Source organism: Tachyglossus aculeatus, chromosome 20 (genome assembly GCF_015852505.1).
Source record: "Tachyglossus aculeatus isolate mTacAcu1 chromosome 20, mTacAcu1.pri, whole genome shotgun sequence".
Classification (NCBI taxonomy): Eukaryota; Metazoa; Chordata; class Mammalia; order Monotremata; family Tachyglossidae; genus Tachyglossus; species Tachyglossus aculeatus.
Genome location: NC_052085.1, coordinates 31,341,492 through 31,369,266, shown reverse-complemented (window position 1 = coordinate 31,369,266; position 27,775 = coordinate 31,341,492). Strand labels below are relative to the sequence as shown.

General features: G+C 48.0%; 1 protein-coding gene across 1 annotated transcript in view; it reads right to left on the bottom strand.

The window, feature by feature from the left end:
* The window catches only part of TENM4 (teneurin transmembrane protein 4), a 391,883-nt gene that overhangs the window by 152,812 nt on the left and 211,296 nt on the right, over positions 1–27,775 (bottom strand). The window contains exon 4 of the mRNA XM_038761748.1: positions 12,437–12,491. The gene's annotated coding sequence lies outside the window, so the exon portion shown is untranslated. The remainder of the gene's footprint in view (positions 1–12,436; positions 12,492–27,775) is intronic.

The window sequence follows — 27,775 nt, the reverse complement described above, 5'->3', positions numbered from 1 at the left end:
CAGCCTTGAGGGTTAAATCACTGTTTTCCATCATTTCCTCATCTCTGAAGGCAAATGACTGTATTCTTGCTATACTCCCTCAGCTCGGAAGGCAAATGACGATATTCTCTCTGTCATTTCCTCAGCTCAGAGGCCAAATTGCCACATTCGCCGTAGCATTCCCCCAGCTCTGAAGGGCAAAATCACTATATTCTCCCTATCCTTCCTCCAGCTCTGAGGACAAATCATTGTTTTCTCCCTATCGTTCCCCCAGCTCGGAAGGGCAAATCACCACATCCTCCCTATCATTCCCCCGGCTCTGAGGGCAAATCACCGTCTTCTCCTTATTGTTCCCTGACACATTCATCCCTGATCCGTAGACCGTGATGCCTGCACAGTGTTCAGGGACATCTTCCCTCACGCGCAATGTGGCTTGCAGCCCTCTGGTGAGGAGCCCTGATGACTCGAGTGGAAGTCACTGACTGGTGTTGTGCCACTGTAGGGAACAGAGGATCCTCCAGATTGGACCAGACTGGGCACCCGGTGTTGGCAGAGTACCATACTGGGCACTTGCTGTGGGCTGGGTGCTGTACTGAACACTTACAGTGTCCAGAGTGCTAACCTGGGTGTTTGTGAAATACAGAACTCTTTGCTGGGCACTTAGGAAAGTGTAATAAATATCAAAATGACGCTCCACGATCTACTGTGTGATCTTGGGTGAGCCACTTCACTTCTCAGTGCTTTGGATAGGGACCGTCTCTATATGTTGCCAACTTGTACTTCCCAAGCGCTTAGTACAGTGCTCCGCACACAGTAAGCGCTCAATAAATATGATTGAATGAATGAATGCTTCAGTTTCCTTGTCTGTAAAATGGGGACTCAATACCTGTTCTCCCTCCTAGACTGAGAGCCCCGTGCAAGGCAGGGACTACGCAGACCCGATTAATATCTACCCCAGCGCTTGGAACAGTGCTTGACACGTAGTAAGCGCATAACAAATGCCGCTATTATCATTCAACTTTCAAGGGTGGGAGAATCTTTTCCTTCGTCATGGGCGTTTTCTAGCCTTAAACATCACTGATACAGCATCTTGCTTTGCTCAAAGGACCAGAAAAGAAATAATACCCTGTATTTATAAACCAGTGACTAATATGACATTAAATACTTCAGATGTCAGGCGCTGATGTGCAGGAGGCTTGAATATTCATTAAGGGGAACATTTTCATTTGTAAGTGTTGCAGGTACAAATGTTTAAAAAAATGCCTTAATTTGTGATCACTCTTCAATTGCCAGTTGTTGCTTGGCAATGCTACTGAGATGACAGCCTGCCTGAATAACAGCCCGTTCCCTCTTATAGATGTGCTCTGGGATCTACGCTTAAAGTCTCATTTTCCTTGGTTTTACACGGCCCCCTCGCTGGTGGAGGGGTGGGGGTTGCAAGCCTGGAATACTTCCTGTTGGGTGATGCGTGGTTCAACTGCCAAAGGATAAAGCTACTTTGAGGGCAGGGAATCGTGTCTATCAATCATTCAATCAACTGTATTTATGGAGCGTTTACCATGTGCAGAGCACTGTACTAAGTGCTTGGGAGAGTACACTATAACAGAGTTAGTAAACATGTTCCTTGCCCACAACAAGTTTACAGTCTAACGGATTGACTCACCCTGCATCTGCTCTTTATGGCAGATTTCTCTAGACTGTAAGCTTGTTGTGGGCAGGGACTGTCTGTTGGTTGTTATACTGTACAATGTGGGACAGGGATTGTGTCCATGATGATTTGCTTCTATCCACCCCAACACTTAGAACGGTGCCTGACACACAGTAAGCACTCAATAAGTATAATTAACTGATTATTCACGTAGCCCTACTGATGCTTTATTTTCAGTATCATCATCATCAATCGTATTTATTGAGCGCTTACTGTGTGCAGAGCACTGTACTAAGCGCTTGGGAAGTACAAATTGGCAACATATAGAGACAGTCCCTACACAACAGTGGGCTCACAGTCTAAAAGGGGGAGTCAGTAGGGTGGAGCCAGAACCCTCTCCCTGCTGTATCTGTCTTCTGGCCTCCCTCCCACCATGTACTTCTCTATTAGTTCATCATCTTCATCATCATCAAAATAATATCAGTATTTGTTAAGCGCTTACTATGTGCCAGGCACTGTTCTAAGTGCTGGGGGCGGATACAAGAAAATCAGGTTGGACACAGTCCCTGTCCCACATGGGGCTCACGGTCTTCACCCCCATTTTATGGTTGAGGGAACTGAGGCTCAGAAAAGTGAGGTGACTTGCCCGAGGTCACCCAGCAGACAAGTGGCGGAGCCGGGATTAGAACCCAGGTCCTTCTGGCTTCCAGGCCCGTGGTCTTTTCGGTAGGCCACGCTGCTTCTCATCTCTTCTTGGGGCCATGTCAGCCTGGGCCAAATCAGTAAGGCACCATTGCTGACACAGGCAGTGTAGCTCAGCGGGTGGACCTCAGAACCGGGAGTCAGAAAGTGTTGGCTGGCACCCAAGAAGTCTTGTTTTTTTCCAGTGAATCTGGGCAGAAATTTTCATTTCATTTCACTGAAAAATGATTGGAAATCTGCGTAAATTTGCATGTTACAGAGAATCCCTCTAATTCCAAGTTGGTAAAATGCAATGACAAAATAGCCTCATTCACAAAATTAAAGGCCAATATTCTAGGCCACGGGAGGGGATGGAAAAATATCAATGCTAAGAATCCCCTAAATCTGCCGAGCCCTCGTGTTCCCCCACAGCGCTTTCACCTCAGTGATCTCATTGTGACATCCTGAAATTCCTCAGTAGCACTGACTGAGAAGCAGCGTGGCTCAGTGGAAAAAGCCCGGGCTTTGGAGTCAGAGGTCATGGCTTCAAATCCCGACTCCGCCAATTGTCAGCTGTGTGACTTTGGGCAAGTCACTTCACTTATCTATGCCTCAGTTACCTCATCTGTAAAATGGGGATTAAGACTGCGAGCCCTCTTGGGACAACCTGATCACCTTGTAACCTCCCCAGCACTTAGAATAGTGCTTTGCACATAGTAAGCACTTAATAAATGCCATCATTATTATTATTATTACTATTATTGACTGTTCTCTGCCTTTTGCAAATGAGGAAACCGAAGCTTGGCACCGTTAAAACCTTCCCGGGTAGGCCTGTGGCAGAACCGGGATGGAGCCAGAATTCCAGACTTGCAGACTCAGGCTCTCTCCCATAGGCCACACTGACCAGCCGGGCGCATCCCAGAGGGTCACACATCGGTTCTCCCGGGCCGGTCCCAGAGTCCTGGCCGGGTCGCGCCCATCGGAGACCCCCATCAAGGCCCGAGTCTGGGAGGACCGACGACCTCCCTTCTGGCCTGTGGTGTGTCCTTGGGGAGGTCAACGGTCTTCCTGTCCCCTCCCCGTCTCTGAGCGGTTGGAAGAAGGAGGACGGGGGATGCTGGGAGAAAGCTCCGGGAACATCTAACGAGGGAGTTGCACGACGGAGGTGAGGCACCAACAAGTCATTACTGCAGGAGAGGTAATTACAGCATGTCGCTTGGAGAAGCACCGACTTGAGTCCCAATTCTGCCTAGGACAAAGGTCCGTGAAATGCATAATCCTTTAAGGACCCTCCAAGGGAACCGATGTCATCGCGAGCTGCATTAATCTGTCCCTCTTTCCTCTCTCCCAGTCTGAAGTGTCGCCTTTTCACTTACCACACACCACACGCATTTCTTGGTGGGTTCCAATTTAGATTTATTTTCCCAGCAGCACCCAGGGCATGAATTATGTAGCTCGCGGAGATTTTTCCATACTGGTGGCTCTTTCGATTACACACCCCTGTGCACTGGCCCCTCCCACCCTCCCAGTCTGGCCGCTAATCATAACCATGATGGCCCCTTGCTTGCTTTTCTAATACACAGAATAATGATGATACTGAGAACTCTTATTGGACTCTTTTTTTTGCTTTCCACAGAATTTTCACATCGCGCCTCTAACCTTGCCTTCACAGTAGCTCCCCGAGGAAGGGAAGGAAAGCCTGTCCCCATTGGACAGGTGAGGAAACTGAGACCTAAGTTTCCCAGCAGGCCAGTTGAGAAGAGGCTCTAGAACTTGGGTCCTCCCTTCCTCCGCTCCATTTCTCCTACAACACACTTCCTTCTCCTCCTCTTCTTCTGGGTGTCTGGCTGCCTTCTGCAAATGCAGAGAACAAGTTCTGTCAGGCTGGTGTAACAAGGTAACACCCTGAAATAAAAGGACCTACAAGTTTCAGGGCTGACTGAGAGCCTCCCAGACTGTGGGCATAACCAACAATCGATTACTTTAGAGAAGCAGCGTGGATAGAGCAGAGGCCGGAGAGTCAGAAGGACTTTATACTGGAAGCCCTAAGTGGGACAGGGACTGTGTCCAACTCGACTATCTTGCATCTCCTCAGGCCTCAGTAGAGTGCTTGGCACATAGTAAGTGCTTAACAAATACCATAAGAAAAAGATGGTGGTGGTCTGGATGACTGGAGCGAGGAAGGGGCACAGTGAGAAGGAGAGAGTGTGAGCTGGGGGGAAGTGGGTGAAAGGGGAAGATGAGCAGAGGTGGAACGGCCAGAAGCTGACCCTAAGGAGCCCCTGCTCACCACAGCTGACATGGTTCTAGTGGGAGGCGAGCTCTTCTCATCAGCTGTTGGGGAACATCCTCACCTACCAATCGGAGCATTTCATGCTCCTGACCCGTGGCCCAAATCCATCTGCGTAATCAGAACCCAAAGCCATCTCAATCAATTGAATAGCCCCTTTGATTCTCCTAAAAGGTTTTTTTTTTTATATTGTGCGATTGAAGTAAATAACCCACAGCACTGTTTCCCTCCGGCTGGAGGATCATTACTTTTGAATATTATGTGCTCCGGAGTTAATGTTTGCTAAAAGCAAATATGAGGAAAATGAAGCATTTTCCACTACAAATGCTCACCGAATGCTCATCTGATGAAGTTATTTGCTCAAGCCAAGAGGAGATGGAGCAGGCCGAGCCTCGGGCCCGCCCAAGCCCCTCGGGTCCCTAAGTTCCATGCCCAAGACCCGGCCATGTTCTGTTCTCACGCTCCCATCGTCCTGAAAGGGGACGAGGAAGAGAATGGGGAAAAACACTGCTTTTATTCGTTCTCGTTGTTGCTCGGCTCCCTGACTTTATGGTCAGATTTATGGGCCGGAATCCTGCGGAATTGGCCATCTCACGCTATTCATTTTCTGACGGATCAGCTACCTTTTCTATAAAGGCTCCCATCAAAACTTCCCCTTTAATAAATAGCTCGCTTTTATTTTCACAAGGTCATTAGGAAACGATCAGATAAATATTGATATCTTAAGAGTGGGAGGCAGAGAGAGAGAAAACGGTAGAGAAAGTGTTGGAAGGATGCAGAGCAAAAGGGTGAGAAAGCAGAGAATCAATCAATGGTATTTGTTGAGCATTTACAATGTGCAGAGCACTGTTCTAAGTGCTTGGAAAAGTATAATACAAAAGACACCAGCAGAAACGTTCCCTGCCCATAATGAGCTTAGAGTTTAGAGGGGGAAGATAGGGAAAGGAGAGAGGGGAAGAAGGAGAGACAGAAGAGGAGGATAGAGAAAAGAGAAAAGGGGTGGGAGGGAGAGGAGAGAAAGGGAAAGGAAGAAGAGAGGGGAGAAAGGAGACCCCTAAGGAAAGAGGAGGGAAGAAGAGAAGATATATAAACCAGGAGATGCCCTGACCAACTTAGCACAAATAAGGAAAGGAAGGAAGGAATCGCTAAGGGCCTGCGGAGGGGAAGGGAGGAGGTCCTTCCCGGGGAGACGATGGACAAATCAGTGGGTGAAAAATATCGCTGTTGACTTTTGGGGCGCATCATTGGGGGCTACCGGGAGGGTATTGCCGACAGATGTTTTTGCCGTGGATTCTCGGGAGAGGTGCCGAGCGGGTTGCGAACCAAAGTAGAAAGGGGCTGATGTAGTGTGAAATTAGGGTTGTAAGTGATTAACAAAATGGAAAGGTTCTGCCCCGTAGCTGTTAAATGACCTTGCTAGACTCTGTTCTGTGGCGGCATGCAAATATTAACAGCTAACAAGGAGCCGAGCGTATCAGATAGACTTTCTGTTCACACAGTACAAATTCTATTTCATTCAGGGGCATCTGAAGTACTGTAGCATCACCGATAACTCCCGGGGTCACTGCCTGAGGGAGCCAGACCCCCTGTGCCCAGGTGGAGCACTGTACTAAGCACTTGGGAGAGTCAAGTGGAAGTAGTAGACACCATCCCTGCCTTCAAGAAAGTAACTGTCTACTGAGTGCAGAGCACAGTACTGAGAGCTTGGGAAAGTCCAACAGAAGGAGATATCATCCCTGCCCTCAAGGAGCTTACAGTCTCCCAGCGTACTGGGCAGTTGGGAGAGTCCAGTAGTAGTGGAGGAACAGGTTCCTGCCAGGAAGGAGCTTCTGATGACCTTGGGCAGGTCGCTTCACTTCTCTGTGCCTCAGTTTCCTCATCTGTAAAATGAGGATTGAGACTATGAGCCCCATACGGGACAGGGAGGGACTGTGTCCAACCCGATTTGCTTGTATTCACCCCAGCGCTCAGTACAGTGCCTGGCACATAGTAAGCACTTAAATACCATTATTATTATGATCCACATCAACATCAGGCCACGGCCCCTCTGGGTGTCCACGAGACTCTAGTGTGGGCGGACCACAGCTCCGGCTGAGTCTGGCGGTGACCTTCCGGGAGCATAGCGGGGATGGGAGGGAGGCAGGATGGGACAGAATTTTCCAGCATCTATCTCCTCCTCCAAACTCCCTTGCCAGTCCGCCTCTTCCCGCTGCCTCTGATCCCCCCTTCTCGAACTGGAGGCGCCGTTCATTAATGCCCAATAACTTGCCTTCTCTGCCCCTTAAACATCTCCATCGAACGCTCATTAGGGAACCTCCTCGGAGATGTGTTAATAAGAACGTCACGGTACCGGTTGATATCGCATCCATTAACACATGTCACCGTTCCGAGTCGCGGTGTTAAGCTGTGTTACTGTATTGGAAAAGCTTCAAGCCGGGGCTTAGGTAACGGCTCTATTTTCCGTGTGTTTTCCCCAGCACCAGCCAAGAAAATGATGCGCCACTTAGACACCCGGCCTCGGCTTATGACTTCATTTGTATTAGATTTTCTTTAGCCTTCCCCGAGCGATCGATGTCGTCGGTGCGGCTCTGGGTCGGCTGGGGATTGCAAGGGAGGGGAAGGGATGCTGACCGGAGCTTTGGTTTGCTGGAGGATTTCCTGACGGACTCGGGCCTCGCGGGCAGGGAATGTGGCTATTACACTGTTACGTTGTACTCTCCCAAGCACTTAGTATAGTGCTCTACACACGGTAAGCACTCAATAAATATGACTGAAATACATCCTGGTTCTTTCTCTTGCCATCACTATTTGATGGTGACAGTGGTTATTTGTTAAGGCCCACAGCACCTACGTATATATCTAATTTATTTATTCATTCACTTATTTATGCCTATTAATGTCTGTCTCCTCCTCTAGACTGTGAGCTCATTGAGGGCAGGGAATGTGTCTGTTTGCTGCTGTATTGCATGCCAGAGGACCTGGGTTCTAATTCCAGCTGTGCCACTTGTCTGCCTTATGCCTTTGGGCAAGTCACTTCACTTCCCTGTGCCTCAGTTTCCTAATCTGTAAAATAGGGATTAAATCTTACTCCCTCCCACACCCACTCCGATAACCTGGTATCTACCCCAGCGCCTAGAACACGCTTGGTATTCATTCAGTTGTATTTACTGAATGCTTACGGTGCGCAGAGCACTGTACTAAGCGCTCAGGAGAGGACAATAGAAGAATACAACGGACACATTCCCTGCCCCCAGTGAGCTTCCCTTCCCCACAGCACCTGTACACATGTTTGTACGTATTTATTATCCTATTTATTTATTTATTTTACTTGTACATATTTATTCTACTTATTTTCTTTTGTTAATATGTTTTGTTCTCTGTCTCCCCCTTCTAGACTGTGAGCCCACTGTTGGGTAGGGACCGTCTCTACATGTTGCCAACTTGTACTTCCCAAGCGCTTAGTACAGTGCTCTGACATAGTAAGCACTCAATAAATACGATTGAATGAATGAATGAATGAGCTTGTATTCTCCCAAAAGCCCAGTACCGTGCTCTGCACACAGTAAATTGCTCAATAAATACCCTTAAATGATGAACTGATAGATCAAAGTCACTCAGAGTGCTGCTCTGCACAGCCAAGCTTACAGTGCAGTGTTCTGCACAGAGGGCTCGCGTTATTGGGCTCTGCACGCAGAAGCTCCCAGTAAATACCACTGTATCAAGCAGCATCCTCTTTGAGCACAGCGGTAGACAGACTTTGGACCCACAGACCACTGGGAGGAGATGACGCTTTAAAGGCCGCATCTTTTTCCCCAGATTTTTCTCGCTCTCTTTCCGCACCCCAGTGCGGGCACCCATCTGGGGTGCTGTCTGTTAACAGGCAGGGGGAGGGAGACTGCCAACATGCCCATTGCTGTCTCCCCAGGGAGCGGCTCGGACTGGGTAAAGAAGTGCGGATGATTTCAACCAAGCCTAGATTAACTGGTTTTTTTTTTCCTTTGTTTGTTTGTTTTTTTGCTGTCACTCCCAGACATCGGAACCCACCGCAAGCGAGCTCGTCCCTTGTTGTGACGGCCCGCTAGTCAGAGCGGAGCACGTGTGTCACGGCGGCTCACCAGGCGGGACGGCAGGGGAAGATGCCGCCGGAGAAAGGCTGAGTTCGCTCCAATCCCTCTCCACGTTTAGACATACAATCTGCTCCCCGTCTGTACCAACTGTGACGTTTTTGACAGACAGCGCGGCGGGCTTGAGCTACCCTCCTAATGCGAGATCAGCAGTATGTGACATCAAAGAAACTGACACGTCAGCTCGAGTGGCAATCAATCAATCAATAGTATTTACTGAGCGCTTACTGTGTGTAGAACACTGAAGCGCTTGGGAGGGTTGGTAGACACATTCCCTGCCCACAAACGAGCTCACAGTCTACAGGAGGAGACATTCATCTAAATAAATAAATTACAGATAGGGGCTGTAGAGGGGGTGAATAAAGGGAGCAAATCAGGGTAATGCAGATGGAAGTGGGAAAAGAGGATATAATCAATCAATCAATCGTATTTATTGAGTGCTTATTATGTACAGAGCACTGTGCTAAGCACTTGGGAGAGTACAATGCAATAGAATTAGTGGACACATTTCCTGCCCATAATGAGCTTACAGTCTAGAGTCTACAGTCTGATGATGATGACAAAGAGGAGGAGAACGAAGTTAATTATAAATAAAATATGGAATTACATCTTCCCTCAAAGAGTACCCCTCCACCCAAGACTTATTCTAGAAGCTAAGCATTCTGGAAACTTTCTACTATGTTTTATTTTCTACTCTTTCTTACTTCCCCCAGCCAGGAATGAAATAGTGTGAGAAAACCCATTCTCACCATGTTTCTGACTTGTTTAAACTCCACAATCTCCTGAGACAACTTGTTCGGGTGAGATTTTAAGTCTGTTCAATGGCCCACGGGGAGGCAATGAGATTTTTGGATTGGCATCTGAACTTCTGACCCCCATCCTACCTCCCTCACTCTGCACTGGGGTTGACTTGCCACGTCTGGCCCTCCAACTGTTCGCAATTTTGCTAAGGAACAGCCCTAGATACGAGGAAGCAAAAAAAAGAAAAAAAAAAAGAAAAGATAATTCTCATAATGTCAAAGTTAATTAGATTCTCGGGAACAATTTCATCTTTATTTTCTCCATTGTATTGCTGCTTGATTGACTTCTTACTAGTTCAGTTCCAACTTTCTCCAATACTAAAAGGGTTATTTACTGTCGCCTCCTCTAGAAAGCACGGGAGGAGAGAGGGGCCTATTTTCAAGAACCACAGACAATGCGTTAAAGGTTACCGAAAGGGGAATTGGCAATTCCTTTCTGTCTCCCAAGTAAAAAGAACGCTTATTTTAAAAACAAACATGAGAACAACAGCAGGTCCTGAGCTGGACCACCAGTGGTCCATCCGGACTAAGATGCAGTGTCTGACCTAGGCACCTGGAACCTAGGTAGAACTGAGTGCTGGACGCCCTCCTGAACATCTACATCATGGGGAGGGTTAGACCATCCCACACCACTGACTCTCCTCATCCCTGACTCTCCCGCAGTGGCCTAGCACAGACTTTCCCATCCCCCTGACTCTCCCCTAGTGATCCAGCACAGACCATCCAACCCCTCGACTCTCCCCTCTCCATCCCTGACTCTCTTCCCATGACCCAGCATGGTCCATCCAACCCCCCTGACTCTCCCTTCTCCATCCCTGACTCCCCCACAGTGACCCAGCATGGACCATCCGACACCCTGACTCTCCCCTCTCCATCTCTAATTGCCCGCTAGTGACACAACACGGGGAGTTTTCTAGAATGTGCAGTGGTGGGGTGGGGATGGAAGGGTCTATGAGAGGCCAATCCCACAATACCGGGGACTAGGGTGGGCTGTGGTTCATTTTGAACCATCTCCCACCCCGGAGACCTGTCCCTCTCCCATTAATGAGTACACTGCTTCGGCACTGACTCTGTGCCTAGCACTGTGCTCTGTGCTGCGGTAGGCGGAGGATGATCTGAGCAGGAGTGGGGCCCACGCCACGCCATGCTCCCAAACCTCATCCCACCAGCGGCGCAAGGATGCAGAGGAGCTGGACGAGAGCAGGGGAGCGGCTCTGGACAAGGTCGTTCAGAGGGAGACGCAGAGATTTGCTGTTTGAATGCAAGACTGAACCGGCTCCTTTCACAAAAAGATCTTTTGCTGTGATTGGATTCAATTCCCGAAAAGTAAATACAATGACATTTCCTCTATCTCAGATCGCAAACCCGGAGAAACAGGCTTTCTGAAAGGGGGAAAAAAAAATGCCTTGGCTTTTCTGCATTTTAACACAAACGCTGGATTTTCCTGAGCTGGGAGGTATTGTATCTTGATGGTTAATACGGGCTGATAAGAAGAGGAAGAGAGGAGGGGAGAAGGACAAGGAGGGGGAGGTGTTAGGTTTTTAGCTGCTCTTGAGGATGATTCTTTTGATTGCTACAAACATGGCCTGGGGTCCCTACTTGCCAAACCCTTCTTTAAGCTGGACAAATAAGACGGAACATCACATAATAATGATAATAATAATAATAATAATAATAATAATGGTATTTGTTAAGTGCTTACTATGTGCAAAGCACTGTTCTAAGCACCGGAGCAATACGTTGGTCACAGACAAGAACATGGTATCTTGAGTAAGGCCATTTCTAGGTCACACCCACAGTCCAGCCAGTCCAGGACTCTGTCTCTGTTGGTGGCACCAGGACCCCTGGGTGAACTGTGTACTTGCAGCCCCCCTGGGCTCCTAACCCTCATGGTTAAGGATGGGTCATCTAACACCAGACACTCCCAGTGACCCAGCATGATCCACCCAACACCCTTGACTCTCCCTCAGGGACCCAGCATGGGCCATCCAACTCCCCAACTCTCTCTCTCTCCATCCTTTACTCTCCCTCAGGGACCCAGCACGGTCCAACACCCCTGCTCTGCCCTCTCCATCCTGGATTCCACTCCAGTGATCCAGCACGGCTTTCCTCTCTCGATCTCTAACGTCCTCTCCCTGGTTTCACTGGTTCTTGCTCATGAATTTATCCAAATTGATTCTGATGCCCTTGATAAACCCCTCGGCCAGCTTACTTAAAGCCCTCAACTAACACCCTGCCCCTGCCGGAGGAGCTCTGAAGGCCGGATACCCAGAGACAGACAGGTTTGTTTCTCCAGAGGGAGGACCCCGGGGCCAAACTGCCCCTCTAATGCAATCCTTGAGGGGAGGGGGAAGAGGGATGCGAAGGAGCTTGGGGTGATGTGCTGGTGTGGGGGTTGGGGAAGAGAATTCGGGAGAGCGGAATACACTGGCCTTCCAGGCTACCATTCTGCCTCAGGAAGTCTTCCCCAGGACTCCTAGTTTCCTACTGCTGCCATCTTCACCTTCCTGAGTCTCAAAGTGGGGTGGGAAGCCCCTGGGGTGGGAGCAGGGTGGCTCAGGGACTCTGGTCAGGAGAGCCCCAACATTTTCTGGGCCACCGACCCACTTGCCCCCCTCCTGGAACAATTCCCCCAGTAGTAAGCGTCCAGTCAGTGGGTGTTGAGCTGACCCCGTGGGGAGGCTCCGTGTAGAGGAACCATGCATGCTTTCTGTCCACCCGGTTGTCTGACGGAATGGTCAAGATTGAACACCAAAATCAACAGCTTTGCCCACCTGCCGCCGCATACCCTCTGTCTGATCCAGGCAAAACCCCATCAAGCCATGAATTCTTAATTGATTTGATCGTCATGAGTCCAACAGATGAGCTGATGAGAAGTTGTAGCCTGGACAGAAAGGTTGTCCAGTTCGCTTACCTCAGGGACCGTGGGGTGGGAGCTGCCAACCTCAACAGAGAAAAAGCTGAACGGTCTGCAAGAAAATAAAAAAGGAAAAAAAATAAATCCAAGCCCAAAGGCACACTTTCAAATGTGGAATAACCACCGCTCTTTATATTCAAATGATAAAACAGGCCCTCCGTGGTCAAGAAAACAGATTTATTATTTAAAGGTATTTGTTAAGTGCTTATTATGTGTCAAACACTGTTATAAGCACTGGAGAAGACACAAGTTAATCAGGTTGGACGCAGTACCTGTCCCTCGTCTGCAAAATGGGAACTGAGGAACAGAGAAATAGAGTGACTTGCCCAAGGTCACCCAGCAGACAAGTGGCAGAGCAGGAATTAGAACTTGGGTCGTCTGACTCTCAGGCATGTGCTCTTTCCACTAGGCCACACTATTTCAAAGGCCCCGAACTAGACGTCCAGACTTCAGAATTGGGAAGAGAGATCACTCTCCAGAAAGGAGAGACAAATTGAACGATATTGAACAAATGTAACTGGTTCCCAGTTACATAACCTGGAGGAAGTTTGCCCTCATGGAAAGTCAGAAGGGGACTGGCGGGAGGCAGGAGAGCCAGGTTCTAGTCCCAGCCCGAGTAACCTTGGGCAAGTCACTTCCCTCTCTGTGCCTCAGTTTCTCATCTTTAAAACGGGCCTAAAAACACCTGGTCTCCCTCCCTTTTAGGGGGTGGTCATTGTGTGGGATAAGGACAGTGTCCATTCTGATTATAATAATAATAATAATGATGGCATTTATTAAGTGCTTACTATGTGCAAAGCACTGTTCTAAGTGCTGGGGAGGTTACAAGGTGATCAGGTTGTCCCACGAGGGGCTCACAGTCTTAATCCCCATTTTACAGATGAGGTAACTGAGGCCCAGAGAAGTTAAGTGACTTGCCCAAAGTCACACAGCTGACAATTGGCAGAGCCGGGATTTGAACCCCAGACCTCTGGACTCCAAAGCCCGTGCTGTTTCCACTGAGCCACGCTGCATCTATCCTCGAGTTTAGCATAATGCCTGGCATATAGGCAGTGCTTAATAAATACCATGATTATCACCATTATCATTCTACAGCTGCAAAGTGAATTAACATCATCACACATCAAATCCCACACATGCTTGGCAAACTGCATTTGCCCTAATTCTGTGGTATAAAGGTGGGGCCGAGGGAGCGGGAAGAAGAGTTCCTATGCTAGCAAGTCTTCACTCTCCTCTTTTACCAACATATTAATCACTGAATCCACAGGAGGACAGTGGAGCTAATGGATAAGTTACTGATGATGATTAGGAGAAGCAGCGTGGCTCAGTGGAAAGAGCATGGGCTTTGGAGTCAGAGGTCATGGGTTCAAATTCTGGCTCCGCCAACTGTCGGCTGTGTGACTTTGGGCAAGTCACTTCACTGGGCCTCAGTTACCTAATCTGTAAAACGGGGATTAAAACTGTGAGCCCCCTGTGGGACAACCTGATCACCTTGTAACCTCCCCAGCGCTTAGAACAGTGCTTTGCAATCAATCGTATTTATTGAGCGCTTACTGTGTGCAGAGCACCGTACTAAGCGCTTTGGAAGTACAAGTTGGCAACATATAGAGACAGTCCCTACCCAACAGTGGGCTCACAGTCTAGAAAAAATGAAAGAATGAAAGAATGAACGAAAGAATGAAAAAAATGAAAGAATATGATTAACCGGTGATTTTAATAAATGTGTAGAAATCAATGATATTTACTAAGCATTTACTACGTGCAGCGCACTGTACTAAGCTCTTGAGGGAGTATAATACAACAGTAGCAGACACATTCCCTGCTCACAATGAGCTTACAGTCTAGAGGGGGAGACAGACCTTCATATAAATGAGTAATTCATAATATATGATTTAAAGATATGCACATAAGTGCTGTGGAGTTGAGGGTGTAATGTTAACAATAACGTAAGCTCGGGTGGAGCAATGCATGAGGACTGGAATGACAGATCCGACATAGCACATAGCACATAGTAAGTGCTTAACAAATACCATCATGATTATTATGGTGCTTATGGTATTTGTTAAGCGCTTAGTATGTGTTGAGCCCTGTTCTAAGCGCTGGAGTAGATACAAGTTTAACAGTTCGGTCGGGGTTCCTGTCCCTGTTGGGGTTCACAGTCTAGAGGGAAGGGAGATCAGGTATTGAACCCCCAGCTCTGAAATAAACAGTGAGACCATCTCCACTGTTGCCAACCAACACAATGGATTCTCACATTTCAGCCATGTCTCTCAAGGGGAAGAAAATACCTTTAAAAAGACAAAATAGAAAAACTCTGCTCGTAATAAGATCATCATCTTCAGTGGGTCTCATCTTTTCAATGAAATAGGAAATTAATAATGATTGATAACTCTGTTATTATCTCTTCATGAAAAGATTAATAACACAGCTAATTGCAACACCAAAATGGTTCCATCTCTACAATTCTGAAACTCTGTTGTTGGATAGCCTCCTGCTTGCTATGCCTTATTAACATCCTAATTGTTTTACTCGAACATTCAAGCGGAGTCTGGAGCAGTGGAATCAAAATTCGCAGTCACAAAAGTCGAAACCCAAATCACTCTGGGTGTGTTTGTGTGCACACATGTATCCGCTTCTAGGAAGTTGTAGTCCTCGGCACGCACACATATGGAACGCAAACAAGTCTGCTCTGTTTCCGCCTCCAGGATCTCAGCTTCTGCGTGCATTAAATAACATTCACAGACGAGACATTTATATCTCGCTGCTGAGTTAACACACTGAGTAGAAGCAGTGGGCAAAGATGGCCTGCATTGGGTTTCCCAGCCATCACCATTATTATTACCATTATTATTATTATTATTGACTGTGCAGAGCACTGAAGAGAGCGCTTGGGAGAAGGATCTAGGTTCTAATCCCGGCTCTGCCACTTGTCCACTGTTTGACCTTTGGCCCCAGTTCCCTCATTTGCAAAATGGGGATTACGACTGTGAACCCCACGTGCGACACGAGCTGGGTCCAACCAGATTATACTGTATCTTCCCCAGTGCTTACTACAGTGCCTAGCACATAGTAAATGCTTCACAAATACCATGAAAATAAATGAGTGTCCAATGGAGTGAGAAGTCATAATCCCTGCCCTCTGGGAGCTTACAGTCCAGCGAGAGAGACAGAAAATCATCGGCAGATCGAGTTCCAAGTGAAGCTGAGCCCAAGGACTCCATCTCAGAGGCCGGGAATGTGTCTGTCTGTTATATTGTGCTCTCCCAAGTGCTTAGTACAGTGTTTTGGACACAGTAAGCGCTCAATAAATACGATTGAATGAATGAACACCAAAGCTTCCCCAGTGTCTGACTGGCCACCGCCTTGAGAAAACTCTTTCGTGGGAAGAGCCAAGGATGAGGATACTATGTGCCCCTATCCTGGCCCCCAAAACTGGGGACAAAGGTCGGCTGCTATTCTCAAACGGTCTGACTGGCATTCGTTTGGGTTGATGTGATTATATTCCCTGCTTGACATAATAATTAGTATTCCCTGCCTTCTCTCAATTAATGGTATCTTTTGAGCGAATAATAATAATAATAATAATAATAATTAATAATAATAATAATGGCATTTGTTAAGCGCTTACAATGTGCAAAGCACTGTTCTAAGCTCTGGGGGGGGACACAAGGTGATCAGGTTGTCCCACATGGGGCTCACAGTCTTAATCCCATTTTACAGATGAGGGAACTGAAGGTCAGAGAAGTGACTTGCCCAAGGTCATACAGCAGTCATAATAATAACAATGATGGTATTTGTCAAGCGCTTACTCTGTGCAAAGCACTGTTCTAAGCGCTGGGGGGATACAAGGTGATCAGGCTGTCCCACGTGGGGCTCACAGTCTTAATCCCCATTTTACAGATGAGGGAACTGAAGCTCAGAGAAGTGACGTGACTTGCCCAAGGTCACACAGCAGACATGTGGTGGAGCCGGGATTAGAACCCATGACCTCTGACTCCCAAGCCTCTTTCCACTGAGCCTTGCTGCTTACTGTGTGCTAGGCACTGTACTGAGCCCTTGGGAAAGTACAGTACAACAGAGTTGGTAGACCCGTTCCCTGCCCAAAAGGAGCTTACAATCTAGAGGGGGAATCAGATATTAAAGTAGATTTAGGGATAGGGGAAATAGAGTACAAGAATATTCTCTCATCTCGGCAGCGCCTGATGGAGACGGGGGATATTTCAACACAACAGCGCTCTTACTCCTAAATAGGAAAGAGGAATTAAAACAGGGGAGGGTCCCAGGCTCTTGGTACCTTCTCACCTGGGGGGACGGGAGGGTGTGCTGGGCCGGTGTCCCCTGACAATCAAAAGGGAGAAGAGATTGGGGTAGCGGGAGCAGGGGGGAGGGAGTGTGGATGGAGCGTTAATTGTGCGGAGAGAACCAGACATGGGGTTTGAGAAGTCAGCCTAAATTACCACCCCAGAAAAGTGTGTGCTATTTAAGTGGAATGTCTCACACCTCGCACTCAGACCATTATTTGCTATTAGTGCTAATGAGAATAATTTCTCCCCCTCCTTGCGGAAGCTTTCTGGCACAGGCTTTTACGGACTCGCACCTCGGCCCGGAGGACGGAGGGGAGCTGCTTTCTTGTGAATTTCCATTAGTGCTCCCCAGTCGTGGCCTCGTTTGGCTCATTTTATGTTCCCGTACGCAGCCTCCCTCTGGGTTGTCAGGGAGGGCCGTGCTAGACCTCCTCCCACCCTTCTGCAGCCCCTATATGGACAAATCAGTTTCTTCACAGAGAAGCAGCATGGTCTAGCGGGTAGCGCACAGGCCCGGGACTCAGAAGGTCACGGGGTCTAATCCCTGTTCCGCTGCTTGTCTGCTGTGGAGAAGCAGCGTGGCTCAGTGGAAAGAGTCTGGGCTTTGGAGTCAGAAGTCAGGGGTTCAAATCCCAGCTCCTCCAGTTGTCAGCTGTGTGACTTTGGGCAAGTTACTTCACTGGGCCTCAGTTGCCTCAATTGTAAAATGGGGATGAAGACTGTGAGCCCCCCGTGGGACAACCTGATCACCTTGTAACCTCCCCAGCGCTTAGAACAGTGCTTGGCACATAGTAAGCGCTTAATAAATGCAATTATTATTATTATTATTATTATTATGAAGTCGCTTCACTTCTTTCTACTAGATCACGTTGCTTCTCTTTACTATTTGAACAAGTCTGCCTCTTTTTTAAAACTATTTTGTCTGTCTTTCTGCTAGATTTCAAGCTTCTTGAGGACTGTTTGAGCAGGGCCTGAGAAGCTGCATGGCCTGCTGGAAAAAGCCCAGGACTCTGAGGATCTGGGTTATAATAATAATAATAATGGCATTTGTTAAGCATTTACTCTGCGCAAAGCACTGTTCTAAACACTGGGGGGGGGAGTAACAAGGTGATCAGGTTGTCCCACATGGGGTTCAGTCTTAATCCCCATTTTACAGATGAGGTAACTGAGGCTCAGAGAAGTTAAGTGACTTGCCCAAGGTCACCCAGCAGACATGTGGCAGAGCTGGCATTCGAACCCATGACCTCTGACTCCATAGCCTGTGCTCTTTCCACTGAGCCACGCTGCAATCCTGGTTCCTCCACATGCTGATGTGAGACCTTGGGCAAGTCCCTTCACCGTGCCTGTTTCCTCATCTGTAAAATAGGGATTCAATGCTTGTTCTCCTTTCTACTTGGACAATGAGCCCCTTGTGGGACAAGGACTGTGTCCAACCTGATTTTCTGGTGTTTACCCCAGTGCTTACTACAGTGCTTGCCACCCAAAAAGCACTCAATAGGATTATTGTATTGCATCTACCCCAATGTTTAGCAGAGTGCTTGGGACATAATAAATACTTATCAAATACCACAATTATTATTCACTATACAATTTCTCTCCATTGGACTCTCCCCAGTGCTTAGTTCAATGTTCTGCACACAGCAGATGCTCAGTCCTTTTCATTAGCCAACTGATGTTAAACTTTTGGGTGCCCAGCCGAGGCCCTAGGCAGTGGGGTTACTGCAGTTAGGGGGTACCTCCACAACTTCAAGATAATCATAATAATAATTGTGGTGTTCGTTAAGCACTTACTAGGTGTCAGGCACTGTACTAGGCGCTGGAGTAGACACAAGATAATCAGGTTGGACACAATCCCTGTCCCACATGCGGTTCTCAATCTTAATCCCCGTTTTACAGATGAAGTAACTGAGGCACAGAGAAGTGAAGTGACTTGCCCAAGATCATCCAGGAGACAAGCGGCAGAGCTAGGATTAGAACTCAGGTCCTTCTGATTCTCAGGCCTGTACTCTAGCCACCAGGCCAAGATGGCAGATGGGGAGCGCTCCAGAAAGCCCAAAGAGAAAAGTTTCCCTTCCAAATTTCACTGGCCTGCCTCAGAGGTATTGCGCCCGAGGAAATGGGACTGACAGATATTCAAACCCCAAGCCCTGGGGAGGAATTGAGGAAGCATCAGAGTGGAGCTTGCTGGGAGCTCAAAGACATTGCTCATTGCCTTTTCCCTGGTGGAGGCCCTCAGCGGCTCCCTCCTTGTTTTAGATTCCACATTATGGAGAGTGACATCATTAAGCTGGCACAAAATTTATGCTACCAGAAGGGGAAACCTTGTCAGAGATGAATCAGATGGCTGTCCTGTCACAATAAAGGTCTCATTTTTCATCATAAAGACTCCAAATTCCCCACGAAGCATCAGGGAAATGAAGGCTATGATAAAAGGACAGCAAGAAGAGAAATTCTTTTCATTCTGGAGGAGTCTGAAGAGGCCCAGTTTTTTTTTCTTCTTACCACTTCAACGGGGATAGAATCTTTAAAGATGTGGCATCCTCACCTCTTGGGTTGGGTTATGGGAGACTGGAAGAGGCCAGAGGGAGCCACTCTATGATAATCACTGCCCCGCCTTCCTTCCTCCTCTATCTCTCCTTCTCTCCCTATTCCCTTCCCATTTCTCTCTCCCCCCGGCAACACACACATACTCCTCCCAAAACAAATGCCACTCTTGTCCTTTAGCCACTCAAGGAGTTCCATCTGTTGTGGGGAGGGGATGTGTCTGTTATATTGTTATACTATACTCACGCAAGCGCTCTGTACAGTGCTCTGCACAAAGCAAGCACTGAATTAGTACAATTGACTGAGTGATCTTCCCCCCAAACTTTTAGGACCTTCTAAAGTCCCACCTCCTCCAGGAAACCTTTCCTGTTAGATTCATAACACTGCATTTCACTCCCATCCATTCTCAGCCCGTAGTCATTTGTATGGCCATACAACTATTTATTCAGCTCGTTTCATCCTGATGCAGTTGGCTTAAACTAGCTCAACAAATATCTTTAACATATTTTTTTTTAAAAAAGAACTGGGGTATAGTGGAAGAAGAACAATAATAATAATAGTATTTGTTCAGCCCTATGTGCCAATCGCTTTCTGAGTGCTGGAGTAGATACAAGGTAATCAGGTTTGACACAGTCCCTGTTCCACATGGGGCTCAGAGTCTTAATCCCCACTTTACAGATGAAGTAGTTGAGGCACAGAGAAATGAAGCGACTTGCCCAAGGTCACTCAGCAGACATGTGGCAGAACGAGGATTAGAACCCAGGTCCTTCTGACTCCCAAGCCTATGCTCTAGCCACTAGGCAACACCGCTTCAGGATAAGTAGGCTCTTCTGCTACTTCTCTGGGCAAAGATGACTTCCTGAATGACCTGAGTCCTTTATCAAGGGATGAAGAATCGCCGCCTTACAGATCAGGGTAGGAGAAATTGGTCCAGCCTGGGGCTCTGAGACATCCTGCAAACACAAGGCCCTTGTGGCTCGGACCCCGGGATCGGCCGGAGAAACTCGGGGGACCCTCTCCCCATCTGGGGCCGCGTGGTGGCCCAAGATGGCAAAGGGAGAAAAGTCCCCAGAGGAGGAAGCAGGAAAACCTGCGCACAGAATCACCTCTTCCATCTGTCTCACGCAGAAGCCCACGCCAACAGAATATGGAAATCACTATTCTCAGCGTAATCACTCAATGTTCAACTAAAATGCCTGCATCATTTGTAAATGTAGAACATCCAATAAGCCAGGGGAAGACATTAATTTTCATTTGAGTCACAGCCCAGCGCTCGTGGCCAGGGCATGCGGCGATGACTGTCTGTCAGATTTTAATTTCCTTATTACCAACGATGTGACACTAGTCATTTGCTACTAAAATGTTTTTATTCCAAGCCTGTCTACACCACCACAGTGAGGGGAGGGGAGGTGAAAGGAAGACCTGTCAGGCCTCCAGCTCACCTTAGCCCAGGAACCATATCTTAGACTGTGAGCCCACTGGTGGGTAGCGACTGTCTCTATATGTTGCCAACTTGTACTTCCCAAGCGCTTAGTACAGTGCTCTGCACACAGTAAGCGCTCAATAAATACGATTGATGATGATGATGATGATCTTCTTCGGAGAGCTTGATATCTCTGGCTGAAGTGGGTTTTTGAAGGGCTCAATTATCTGGGCAATTTCTTCAATACTCCACTTGTTTTTTCTACTCAGTTGGCTTCCCAACACCCTCTCACCCTGGGACCAACCACAGCCTTTATGTTCTGTGGATTTTAGTATTTGTCTCCTTCAGGGGACCGTAAGCATCTTGAGGATGGGGACCATGTCTTCTAACTCTGGTCTACTCTCCCAAAAACTTACTACGGTGCTCGGAACGGAGTAGCCTGTAAACTCTTGGAAGGTGGGGATTGTGTCTACTACTACTAGTAATAATTGTGGTATTTGTTAAGCATGATTGTGTCTACTGCTACTAGTAATAACTGTGGTATTTGTTAAGCACTTACTATGTGCCAAGCACTGTGTTTAGCACTGGGGAAAATACAAGGTAATCAGGTTGGGCACAGTCCCTGTCCCTTATGGGGCTCACAGTCCAGGAAGGAGGAAGAATAGGTATTTAATCACCATTTGACAATCAGGAAAATGAGGTCAGAGGAGTTAAATTAATCGATCGATGGTATTTATTGAGTACTTACTGAGTGCAGAGCACTGTACTAAGCGCTTGGAGAGGACAATATAACAGAGTTGGTAGATGAGTTCCCTGCCCACAGTGAACTTAAACCTAGAGGGGGAGACAGACATTGATATAAATAAAGAAAGCACAGCTATGAACACAAGCGCTGGGGGCTGAGGGTGGGGTGAAGGAAGGGAACAAATCCAATTGCAAGTAAAGTGACTTGCTCAAGGTGTCACACACCAGGCAAGTGGCGGGGCCGGGATTGGAACCCAGGTCCCCCGATTTCTAGGACTGTGCCCTTTCCGCTAGGTTCATTCAATCGTATTTATTGAGCGCTTGCTGTGTGCAGAGCACTGTATTAAGCGCTTGATTTGTGCTAGTTCCCCCAAATGCTTAGTACAGTGCTCTGCACACAGTAGGCTGTAAACTCTCGGGAGGCAGAGACTGTATCTACTTCCTCAAAAGTGCTCTGCACACAGCTGAGGCTCAACCAGGACTACTGATGGATTTAGCAGTGTACACCGGGAGAGCTGAACCCATCCTGAACCCATCCCATCCTTAGGGGAAGCAGCATGGCTCAGTGGAAAAAGCCCGGGCTTTGGAGTCAGAGGTCATGGGTTCAAATCCCGGCTCCACCACTTGTCAGCTGTGTGACGTTGGGCAAGTCACTTCACTTCTCTGGGCCTCAGTTCCCTCATCTGTAAAATGGGGATGAAGACTGTGAGCCCCTCGTGGGACAATCTGATTACGTTGTACCTACCCCAGCGCTTAGAACAGTGCTTTGAACATAGTAAGCGCTTAACAAATACCAACATTATTATCCTTTGATGCTGGATCTGGCCGTACTCTTCCCACTGACCAACGGCAGGGACAGGTGACAAAACAGGACCTCCATTATATATGGGATAGAACAACAGTCACAGTCAGGCCGGGGCTGCGATGGCTGACAAAAATACAGCAGTGCCCAAGCTTGGACACTTCCTTCTCAGAGACAGGGAGCGTGGGGGAAACGGCAGAGAGATGTGGGGGCTAAAGTTCCCTGGCATTCTGGAATGACCAAACTACAAGTCCCCAAATGCCACGGAAGCTAAACTGAGCCCAGACTGAGCAAGTACCAGCCTGCACCTGGCAACCACAGTGAGCAAGAGCAGCAGTGGATCGTGGGCACGTCCTCCCGTCCCCTTAGACAGTGAGCCCCACTTGGGGCAGGGACTGTGTCTGACTTGATGGTATAATATCTACCTTAGCGCTTACTACAGTCCTCCTCCCTCCAACTTACACTGCGAACCCTGTGTGGGACAGGGACAGTGCCAAACCTGATGATCTTATATTTCCCCCAGCCCACAGTACAGTTCCTGGCACATAATAAGCACTTAAAAAATACCATTAAGAGGAAAATAAAAGATGCTCGATTTGCCAGCAGTGTGGCTTACATTACATCATGGCTACATTCTTGTCTTGCTGTTGCGGAACACTTGCAGGCATTGAGTACAGTGCTTGGCACTCAAGTGCTCAGTAAATGTCACCGACAACGGTCACAGGTGCCAACTTCTCGCTGTGTGGGGGCAAGGAGGAGGCAGGGATTTTTAGGGTGGGGAAGGCGATGGATGGGAGACAGCGGGCTTCAGAGCATCAGCGAAGGGGCCCCCGACGATGCTGAAGGTTTGGGCAACTGTCAGCCTCACTTGATCTTAGACGCAACTCTGATTTTCCCATCAGGGGTAAAGCCCGGGTCAACATTTTCTCCTCATCGCCAGATCTGGTTTCCCCAGCCCGGAAAGAAACTGGGTGCAGAACCAGATTTGGAACGGGGACTTCAGCTGCTGAGAGTTTTCATCCTCTGAGATGGATTGTTTAGGACACCTCCAATTTCTCGTCCTGAGGTAATGTAGCTTGTATATTACTCTGCTGTATCTTGAGTTTATGGCTGCACAAAAGGCACTTCAAAGCATTCCATCTTTTTCCTGACACGATTTACATTTTTTTTTCCCGGTCCAAAACTAATATATTATCCCAAACTCAAGGCATCAGCCTCGTAAACTTCTGCATCAGATAGACAGACGTGAGAACTGCCGCTCCGGGTTTGGCCGCACCGTGCCCCGTGTCCGATGGAGGAAATTGTGGAGGCAAACATTACCCTGAGAGATGTGACTTTAGTAGGGCACTGAAGATGGGGAGAGTGGTGGCCTGCCAGATGCGAGATGAGACGGAGTCCCTCTAGACTGTAAGTCTACTGACTCTGTTGTATTGCACTCTTCCAGGCGCTTAGTACAGGGTTCGGCACACAGTAACAGTAAGCCCTCAATAAATACCATCGATTGAATGATTAGTGTAGCACTTGACATATAGTAGATTGTAAATTCCTCAAAGCCCAATAGCTCCTCGTGGGCAGGGATTAGTCTATTATTATTAATAATAATAATGGCATTTATTAAGCACTTACTATGTGCAAAGCACTGTTCTAAGCACTGGGGAGGTACAAGGTAATCAGGTTGTCCCACGGGGGGCTCACAGAGCTCATCCCCATTTTACAGATGAGGGAACTGAGGCCCGGAGAAGTGAAGTGACTTGCCCACAGTTACACAGCTGACAATTGGTGGAACTGGGATTTGAACCCATGCCCTCTGACTCCAAAGCCTGGGCTCTTTCCATTGAGCCACGCTGCTTCTTGCTGCTTATTAGCTCTATGGTACTCTCCTACATGCTTACTACAGTGCTCTGCACACAAGAGACTGTAAACTCCTCACAGCCCACTAGAATATAAGCTCCTTAAGGGCAGGGCGCATATCTACCCAGGGTATTGTACTCTGCCCCATGCTTAGGACAGTTCTGTGGACACGGTAAGCGCTCAGTACATACCACTGACTGACTGATTCCAGGCAAGAGGGATGGCCTGAACCACCCAAGTGGGTTTGGGGTAGTTGTTCTCCCAGAGTGAGATGGACTCCACCCACAGCACCAATTAAGCACCTCTCTCTGCTGGTCATGTCGCCTTTGACCCTGGTTCTCTATAGAGTCAGGGGTGACTGCTGAGTTCATTCATTCATTCAATCGTATTTATTGAGCGCTTACTGTGTGCAGAGCACTGTACTAAGATCTTGGGAAGTACAAGTTAGCAACATATAGAGACGGTCCCTACCCAACAACGGGCTCACAGTCTAGAAGTCTAGAGTTCTTGGAGACACTCTGGTCTGTGACCACTCCCATTTTCCCCCGCCAAGCACCGGGACATAGTGGGCCGCGGGGCAGAGGGAGACCAGGTGAGAGAGTGTGGATGGCTCGCCGCAAGCCATCACCACTCGCACAAAGGCGAAAACCACGATCCAGTGGCTCCACGATGAACCCCTGGAGCATCAAGACTTTACGCGGATTAGACCCTAGGTCTCCTGATTCCCAAGCCCAGGCTCTTTCCACTAGGACACGCTGCTTCTGACAGGAACCGATTACTCTGCTGTCCTGAGCTCGGTCCCAAAAGCAAAAAGCAAAGAGCTCTTAATAGCAGAATAGATCATCCTTAGCCTCTGTGACGGAACAGGTCGGCAGGAAAAGGGAGAAAATGATCTGGATTTTGTTACAGTGCCGGCACTCCAATTCCTCTCTTAGTTGGTTTAGCTTATTACGGTTAATGTCTGCGGTCTTGAGGTTTTGTCTTGGAGTTGTTCCCCCAATGAAGGTGGGGGGAGAGACTGGATGGAACAGGGAGAAAGCAAGGCAGGAAGAAGGGTAGGGGGACAAGGATGAAGAGGAGGTGGTAAATTCATTCATTCATTCAATCGTATTTATTGAGCGCTTACTGTGTGCAGAGCACTGTACTAAGCGCTTGGGAAGTACAAGTTGGCAACATATAGAGACGGTCCCTACCCAATCAGGAGATGGAGGAGGAAGAGGGAGAACACACAAGGGGAGGTGGTGGTAAGCTCACTGAGGGCAGTGTCGGTTGTACTGTACTCTCCCGGGTGCTTAATACACACAGTAAGCGCTCAATAAATACCACTGAAGTGCCTGCAGTGACCAAGACCCTTGACAAACACTGATGCCCTCTGGACCCTTAAAGAGGCAGATTAGATAGAGCCCGTGCTCCCCTAATAATAATAATAATAACAATGATGGCATTTATTAAGTGCTTACTATGTGCAAAGCACCATTCTAAGCACTGGGGAGGTTACAAGGTGATCAGGTTGTCCCACGGGGGGCTCACAGTCTTAAACCCCATTTTATAGATGAGGGAACTGAGGCCCAGAGGAGTGAAGTGACTTGCCCAAAGTCACCCAGCTGACAATTGGCGGAGCCGGGATTTGAACCCATGACCTCTGACTCCAAAGCCCGGGCTCTTTCACTGAGCCACGCTGCTTCCCCTAGAGTGGGAAAGGATGGAGAGACAGAGGAGCAGCTAGTGGCTAGAGCACAGGCCCGGGTGTCAGAAGGACCTGGGTTCTAATCCCAGATTCATTTATTCATTCAATCGTATTTATTGAGCGCTTACTGTGTGCAGAGCACTGCACTAAGTGCTTGGGAAGTACAAGTTGGCAACATATAGAGACAGTCCCTACCCAACAGTGGGCTCACAGTCTAGAAGGGGGAGACAGAGAACAAAACAGATCTGCCACTCTGCTCTGGGAACTTGTGCAACTGTTTTGCACATAGTAAGCGCTTAAATGCCATCATTATCATTATTACTTCACTTCTCTGGGCTTCAGTTACCTCATCTGGAAAACGGAGATTAAGACTGTGAGCCCTGTTGGGACAGGGACTATGTCCATTCTAATTATCTTGCATCTACCCCATTGCTTAGTACAGTGCCTGGCACATAGTAAGCACTTAGATACCATAACTAAAAAAAAAAACCAAAACCTGACAGATTGGATGCAGATTCAGTCTCCTTGCTCATTCCCCCACCCTCACTTTACCCAAGGGAGGGGTTGATTTCACAATGAGGGTTATCAAGGTAGATTTATACCCACTCAGACATGGGAACCTACTGGGGATAAATAATTTTTCTGGGCGTCGACATAAATTTCCTCCAACTTTATGTGACACACCGAAAAATAAATGCAGAGCAATGCCTCAGAGCAATCTCTGTAGCTTTCTGGCAAGATTTAGATCTTTTTACAAAGGTTTTCCCCCCTCCCCCTCTGTCAGGCAACTCCCTCTCTTATCCAAAGGGTATATTCTATTGAAGGATGATTAATCCCTTTGGATGAGACACGGTTCTGAAGGCGCTAAGAGTAAAAACAGTGCGATATTTAATATCAAATTATTTATATCACTGGGTTTCAGAGATATACGGAACAGATTTCATTCCCGAGGAACCAGAAGGCATTTTCAACTGGAGTCTTTACCCATCTTTCAGTGCCAAAGTTATGATCACTGAAAGCTGGAAAACTAGTTTAATTAAATCTTGAAGATGGGCTCATCATAGAGTGGTTTATTGAGGATTTCCTTTCCTTCACTTTGTGCCGATGAAAGCCCAGCATTGCTGGTAGAACCAGGGAACTAGTATTATTAGTAGTGTTTGTTAAGGGCTTACTATGTGCCAAGCACTGTACTAATTGCCGGAATAAATACAAGAGAGCATCGGATCGGACACAATTCCTGACTCCCATGGGGTTCTGAGTCTAAGGGAGTGGGAGAATATAGCCATTTTATGGAGGAGGAAAAGGAGGCCTAGAGGAGTTAAGTGACTTTCCCACGGTCGAACAGCAGGCAATTGGCAGAAATGGGACTACAGCCCGGATACGGAGAGAGTTGCTCACCGTATGGGGTTGGTGTTAACCCTCAAAATGACATTATTGAGGTAAAGTCTGAAGATGACACTTAAAAGGATGGTCACTCATGCAGACCATGTGATGTCACAGTGTCACCGCAAACGCGCCAAGGAATGACATCCTAAGAAATATTTCATGAAAGTCTCCCTGAACCTAGAGCATTTCTCTGGAGGGACCTCTGCCCACTTGCTTCAGCACCGCTGCGTTCCTCTCCAAACACTGGTGCCACTTGCGAGGCAGGGAACTTGACAGGAGGAGCTGAGGCAGGATGAGGCCAGGAGACAAGAGTAGAGAGATACCAGACAGGTAAGGTGCCTGGTGCACTCCTCACTCAGCTTCAAGGCTGTCCGTCACCTCGCCCCCTCCTACCTCACCTCCCTTCTCTCCTTCTCCATCCCAGCCCACACCCTCCGCTCCTCTGCCACTAACCTCCTCACTGTACCTTGCTCTCGTCTGTCCCACCGTCAACCCTCGGCCCACGTCATCCCCCTGGCCTGGAATGCCCTCCCTCCGCACATCCGCCAAGCTGGCTCTCTTCCTCCCTTCAAAGCCCTACTGAGAGCTCACCTCC